Source organism: Bubalus kerabau, chromosome 20 (assembly GCF_029407905.1).
Source record: "Bubalus kerabau isolate K-KA32 ecotype Philippines breed swamp buffalo chromosome 20, PCC_UOA_SB_1v2, whole genome shotgun sequence".
Lineage (NCBI taxonomy): Eukaryota > Metazoa > Chordata > Mammalia > Artiodactyla > Bovidae > Bubalus > Bubalus kerabau.
In genome coordinates, this window is record NC_073643.1 from 54,326,240 (window position 1) to 54,333,821 (window position 7,582).

Genomic DNA, 7,582 nt, shown 5'->3' on the forward strand with positions numbered 1-7,582 from the left:
CAGGTCAAGTGTGTGAAATTGGCCAGTTTGGTAAATTGAGTCCCCTGGACTCCACCTGTACATCCTCAAGCCCCTGGCATCCTCCAGGCCAAGTCCCCTGTTGGGGTTCCATGCTGCTGCTCCCCACCTCTGGGCTCCACTGTGTGAGACTCCCGCTCACCTTCCAGGGGCCTCTCCATGGGACTCTGAGCTGCAGCTGGGGCCTGCTGCAGCACCCCTCCAGGAGCTGGGGATTCAGGCATTAATTCATCCTGTTGCCTGAGTATCTGCCTTGTGCCGACGACTTCCCTGGTAGCTCAGTGGTGAAGACTTCGCCTGCCAATGTAGGCAACATGGGTTCAATCCCTGGGTCAGGAAGATCCCCTGGAGAAGGAAATGGCAACCCATTCCAGTATTCTTGCCTGGGAAATCTCATGGACAGAGGAGCCTGGCAGGCTATGTATGGTCCATGGGGTTGCAAAAGAGCCAGACACGACTGAGTGACTAAACAACAGCAGCCTTGTGCTGAACACTGTTCCAGTGAACCTGACGTTGCCTTGCTATCCGGGAGCTGACCTTCCACGTGGTCTTGGGGTCTGTGCCAGGAGCCATATCCCTTCCGTCAGACCAGTCTAAAAGACTTTCCTTTCCCCAGACCATCTGACTGGCATCACAGCCTTAGTGAGTGGTTAGGACCCCGAGGGCCCCGCAATTCTGTTCAGCCAAGAGACCTTTATGGAGAGTCAACCTGTCGTCTTCATTTTCCCGCACTGTCCTCACATGGCCGCTGGGGGGCAGCAGAGGACACCGACCCAGGGCCCCTGGCTCAGTGTGGGTCAGCACAGCCTGCTTTTCCCGCTGCTGAAGTGGGTCTTCTGTAACAAACCTCACCCCACCAGAGGAATCACCCCTGTCTTTTCCCTTGGGGCCTGTGTCATTTAAGGGGCTGGCATCAGAGGTGATTCCGAGAGTGGGGCTCCGTCAACCTGAAACCCAGAATAGTGGTGGCTGTGTCCTGGGGAGCATCAGTACCCTCCACTCGCACCCCCATGCCAGCCTTCCCCAGGTCCCAGGCACTTTCAGGGTGTGGGGGCTCCAAGTGGAGGGTATGGAGTGCCCTCACAGCCCTGAGGGGAGTGCCAACCCTGTCTCATCCCTCCCAAGGGAGGGTCTGCACGTGTGTGAGGTGTGTGGACACACCCAGGGATGTCTGTAGCCGGGCTGGGGAAGGGGCCCCACCTGGAGACTCAGGTCCCCGTAGCCCCGGGACCTGTCCTGAAAGTCTGTTCCTCAGAGCCAAGCTTCTAAGATGCCTCGATCTGAGGCACGTGGGCACCCATAGAGCAGAGGGAGTGTGCACACTGGGTCCCTGGCTGCCTGCCTCAGGCCTGGCCTCAGGGCCTCTGGCAGCCGTGGGCTGGGCAGGGGTGTCCAGCCTATTTCCCGGCCAGCCTGCCCTTTCTTTATGTATTTACTGGTTTTCTTTAAATGTTCCCATTACTCAGGCCTCCGGTCGGCACTGAGACAGAAATAAATCCCACAAGGCCGCCCAGCCAGAAGGGCGGAATCCGATTCCCCCTCAAAGGCCGGAAGAAGCTCCTATGCGGAGCGTGCTCAGCCCGCGGTGGCCCACACATCCCACATGGCACGAATATGTCCACGCACCCCGTGTAGGTGCCTGCACACCCATGCATTCACACACCTAAACTCCTACATGCACAGATGCCTCACAAACATGCATGCACACCCATGTCCCCCACACACTCAGATTTGCCTAATACACACATGTACTCGTTTGTACATGCGCTCAGCCCAGTCACACAGATTGGCCTCCTATGCACACATGAACACACCCCATTGCAGAATGGATTTATACACACACATACACACACACCCCTACATACACACATGAAAACTCACCCCCCTCCCCCTAAACACACAGACACACTCATGCACACATTCCCTGACAGGCAGGCTTCTACTCAGTTGTGACCACAACACTCTGGGATCACAGCTCAGTCATCCTCAAGGTGCTGGTGGGCGAGACAAGTGGTGAGGCTGTGGAGGGTGGGAGGACGAGGCAGCTCCCGTGCAGCTCCGGAGGAGAGTGGCCTCATGGGAACACAAGCCCAAGGCTGCCAGGGCTTCTGAATTTTTAAGAGAAATTGAAAAGCTGAATTTTTATGTGAAATATCCTGATTTTTAAATGTTGGCTCGAGATGTTGAAAATACTCTGTGGGCCAAACCAAACACATCTCCAGGCCAAATTCCACCCACAGGCGGCGTTCTCAGACCACGGGTCCACACAGACACACACACACAAATAGACACACATATATATACAGACATACACATGGATAAATACAAATAGACACACTGGTGCACACACGATACAGTCGCATACACACAGACACATGAAAATGCACACATGCAAATGGACACAGATACATATACAAACATGAGTGCATCCACAGCACACAGACCGGGTACAAATAGAACTACAAACTCACAATACAAATAGACACAACAGACACACGTAACTAGACGTATACAAACACACACGCAGGCAAAGACGCATGCACAAATACAATTAAGCGCATAGACACAACACAAATACACAGGCACATATACCCACATACATAACAACAGACACACAACACGCCTCTCTTGTCTCCCTGGTGGGGGTGAGCTTGTGGGAGCAGGTATCCTGACAGTGCGGCCTCTGTGCAGGGCCAGGGCGCGGCTCACACCAAGGCTGTCCCCTGACTCATGTATGCTGCAGCAGGAACAGGGTGCCAGGGCAGAGGCCCCCAGGAGGGCTGGCTGGAGAGCGCAGTGTGGGGAGGGGAGAGGAGCAGGTGGTTGGCCTCGTGCGCCAGGCCCTGGGAGTCTGAAGCCACAGGTACTGAAGCTCTGAGAGGGGAGCTTGCAGCAGCCACAAGCCCAGCGGGCCATGCCCGGAACCGTCCTCCCAGCCTGGCCTCGCCCCCTTCCTCCTCACCGCTGGGAAGCAAGGCCAACAGGAGCCCCATGGGGCTGCTCATCAGCAGAGACCCCGCCACCAGAGCTTCTGGCGGTGGACCCACCCCTCAGGCCTTCCAGGCAGGGGTCGTTTGGCGGAATTGAAACTCTCCTCTCTCCTCTCCCCTGCAGGTGGTGGAGGAGCATAATTAATGCAAGCACAGGAAGGGCCCCGCCTCCCCACCCCTGCCCCTCACTCACAGATGGAAGGCGGAGGCTGAGGGATGGTTTTAGGCCTCTATTTTCTGCCTCCCAGCCCCTGGCCCCTTTCCTGACCCCCAGCCTTTGGATGGGGAGAAGCTGCACAGAACTTGCACCCACCCCCTTGGCCCGCCCCCCGCTGCCTGCATGACCGGGATGCAGAAGAAGGAGGGAGCCTGTCACTGGGGGGTGTCCTTGTTCTTCCGTGCTGAGGGCTCCTAGTTGCCCAAGAAAAAGTCCTGGTACAGGAAGCTAAAACCCAGCCTGGGGACCCAAGAGGGGTACTGAGACCATGCGGGTCAAGAGACCTAGATGAGAGCCTGGTCTCAGAAGTGCAGCTGAGGCTCAGAGAGGGCAGGCAGCTTGCCCTGGATCACACAGCGGACACCGGGAGCCAGCCATGGCCCAGACCCCGGCCTGTCTCTGGAGTCCCAGCCCCTCTGCCCCAGGCAAGGCTTGTTTCAGTTGGCCACGGGAGCCTTAGGCCGGAATCATCCTGGAGTTGGCTAAGGAGACAACGGGGATACAGCTGAACACAACCCACCTAGCCTTCGTGGCGATGAGAGCCACCCCACAAGCAGCCTCTGACCAGGTCCCCACAGCCAGACCTCACATCTAAAAATGAAGGCAGACCCAGGACCCTATCAGAACCCCTGAGAGAGGGCCCATGCCACAGCTGGGCTGTCTCCTCAGACCGCCTCAGGAGGTCCATGCTCCTCAGGAGCCCTCAGTGTAGGGCTGTGCCCACTCAGTGTTTCTCTCCCCAACCGAGTCATGTCCCCTCACGCACACTCAGAACAGGGCTGTCTCCCCTCAGACTCCCACGGAAGGTCCATGTCCCCTCAGAAGGATTGTGTGTCCTTAGACCACGCAGGACCAGTCTCATCTCCTCATTCACCCTCAGAACAGGGCTGGGTCCCCTCACACTCCCCCAGGAGGTCCGATGTCCCCTCAGACGCCCTCAGACACCTGACAAAGGTGAAAGGTTCTGTCTCCTCAGGGCAGGTGTTGTCCCCTCACTCCCCCTCGGGGCAGACACCCACAAAAGGTCCATATCCCCTCAGTTGCCCTCAGGGGAAGATTGTGTCTCTGTAGCCCACACAGTGCAACTATCATTTCTCAGTCTTCCTCAGAACCCCTCAGGATGTCCAATGTCTCCTTACACGCCTTCCGAGCAGAGCTCTATTCCCCTCAGATCCCAGAGGTCATGTTCCCTCAGGTGCCCTCAGAGCAGGGCTTGCTCCCCTCAGGCTCTGTCAGCACATGCCCTCAGAGGGGAGCTCTGTCCCCTCAGGCACCCACAAAAGGTCCATGTCCCCTCATGTGCCAAGAGGGAAGGGTTGGGTCTCCTCAGAGCACACGGAGCAGGTCTTGTCACTTCCCTCACCCTCATCAGGGCGGCTCCCCTTGGACCCTCACGGAAGGTAAATGTCTCCTCACCCACCCTCAGAGCAGGTTGTGTTCCCTCAGACTCCTCAGGCTTAGGGGTCAGGCCCAACATAACCTTTGAGCAACGGTCAGGCCTCTTAGGGCCTCCTCACAGCAGAATTGTGTCCCCTCAGACTCCCCGGGCAGGGTCCGGTCTCCTCACTTGCCCTCAACGCATGGCCGCACCCCCTTAGTCCTCCAGGGAAGCCCACGTCCCCCTCGCACGCCGTCAGACCAAGGATCTCCTCAGACCTCTGGGCTGGGTCCTATGCTTTTCATCTTCCAGGGAACTGAGTCTCTGTTCTCCTCATTCTGTCTTCTCTGTTACCACCACCCCAGACTGAGTGCTAGTGGGAGTAGACAATGAAAGCTTGCTCACTCTGGGCTCACATATGGGCCCCGTTCAGTCATTTCTTCTCCACAGGCTTGCATGTGAGGGTCGTCAGAGGCCTGTCTTTGATACCCCTGAACACTTCAGACCTGCTCTGAGCTGGGAACTACTCTGAACTGGGACTCACCCAGCTTCCCCTTCAAGCCTGGCCTGTGTTTCAAGAGCCTGGGGGGTTGCATTCCTTTCGAGTCTTCCGAGGTACCCCTCTCAGCCTGGACTGGAGGCAGACAAGGCCAGAGAAGGCAGGGCCCGTGCAAATCCAAGACAGGTGGGAGCTGCAGCCCATCTATTACTGGCCCCAGTCGGAGTCCAGAGCAGCCCACGAGGTGCCCAGACACTGTGGCCGAAGAGACTCGACGAGTCAGGGTCTCCTGGTGTCCTCCGCCCTCCCGCCTGCCGCCCGGCTCGGCTGCTGTTTATGTGTTCCCTGCGGCTTGGCCGGGCTACGCAGCCTTGAAGGGAGAAATGACCACCTGGCTCCAGCCCTGTTCAAGGCAAACAGGGTCCTGACCGCCTGCCAGGCCCTCTGAGGGCTCCCACTTCCTCTGCCAACACCTGGATGCCCCAGGCGGGGCTCAGGGCCCCTCTGAGTGGGGAGGCCAGCCCTGGCCCAGGAGCTCCAGGTCTAGGCAAGGGGACCTTGTTCTGGACTAGGAGCTTAGACTGATGTCAGAAGTCCAGTTCTATCTTGGACATCCGGTTGAGGAGGAACATGGTGCCCAGTCTAGAGAAGGAGGCCTGGCCTTGTCCTGGGTGCGAAAGTCCTGAGGAAGGAGGGCCAGCCCTTGGGAAGGAGGCATTCAAGGGGATATGAGGGAACCCAGCCCTGTGTGGGGATACCAACTTGAGGGGGTACCCAGCACGTCTCAGGGACATTTAGTCCAAAGGAAAAGCTCAAAGCACTGGCGGTGGGGTTCATCTGAAGGGCCAGTGGTAACAAGTCTGAGGGGCGAGCACAATCTTGTTTTGGGGGGTGGCCGGTCTGTTGGGGGCAGGGCGTGGTGTGAGCCACCTAAAAGAAGAACACAGCCCAGTCCTTGGGGAGTCCAGTCCTGGGGTAAGCACAGCCCTGTCATGGGGTGGAACAGTTTCCCGTCTGTGGGAAGAGGCTTCCCCTGTTCAGAGGAAATCTGAAGGGAGGCTCCGCTCTGTGCTGGGGGTACCCCATCTGAAGGGAAACACGGTTTTGTCCCAGAGGTACCCAGTGTGAGTGTTTCGGGGTGAGGCCTTGTGGACTGCACTTCGGAAGCCTCCTGAGGAATCTGGGCTGGAAGATGGGGCCCTGAGGCCCGGCCAGCTGGGGGGTGAGTGACTCTGCTTGTGGGGTGGGGGGTGAGTTCCCCTGAAGGCCCAGTGATCTGGAGGTCCCATGGCTAAGCCCTGGAAGTAGTGGAGCTGGGGGGGCAGGCATCATAATCCCCTGGGGACAGGGGGCGGGAATGGGGCTTCTGTCCTGCTTAGGTCTCCTTCCCCAGCTAGTACCTCATCCAGGGCCCTTCCTAACAGTAGTACCTCTCACCCCTATCCCCAGCCCCCGGCAAGGGAACCTCTCCCCTGACCGCCGTGTAACCTCCTCGGGCCTTGACACTGGAGCACATTGCTCAGACCTTGCTGCTCTCCCTTCAGAACATCCAGTGGCTCCCAGCATTCACAGGAACCCTTGATGCTCAGCCTGGTGACTCAGTGGCCTTCAGGTCCTGCCCTGTGCCTCTCACACCATTCCAAGCAGATGGCACTCCATGGGCGCATCAGGCCTTTGGACAGTTGCTTGTCCTTCCCTTCCATCTAGACGGGCAGGCCAGCTGGACCTGAAGCCGCTCACAGCACAGCGCCTGCCACCTCAGGGAATTTCTGGTCGTAGCCTCATGACCTCTCTCCTAGCCCTTGATGGTGGGGGAAAGCAGAAGTGGGGATAAGAGACAGGGAGCACTCCCCAGATGCCGAGTCCATGGAGAACAGAGTTGGAGCTGGAGATGAGAGAAAGGGTGGGCTAGGCAGGGGCACCAGCTCGTGCACAGACCCAGAGGCAGGGGCGTCTTCGGGTCTGAGCAAGCAACTTGCTCCGGTCAGAACACGCGGTGGAGATGCAGTCGGGTCATTTCTCAGACTGTCAGGCCGAGCAGAGTCTGTGCCATTCTAGACCCCAGTACTGGGGGCGGGCGGCAGGGGCTGAGGGGGCAATGTGGTGGGTGGGTGGGTGTCAGGTGGGGATGCTAATGACCACGCTAGATCCATGGTGAGTGGATGTGTGGAGTCTCACAGACACCCACCTGGACTCCCACCCCAGCCAGCCTCTGGGCTCAGAGCCCTGGCTCCCCCCACAGTTCCTGCGCCAGAGCAGGGACCCCAGCCCGCTTTTCACCTGATGGCCTTGGCACTGCTCCTGCACCCTCTGTCTGGTGGCCAGAGGGGTGTCAGGTCCAGGGTCAGGGCTGGGGGTCACGTTTGGAGGGTTCCCTGGATGCTTCAGCCTCCAAAGGGCATAGTGTGGCCACTAGACTGGCAGAAGGGGGCCCTGTAGCAAGGTCCAAGGCTTGGGGACATGGCCAGGGACCCAAGGGG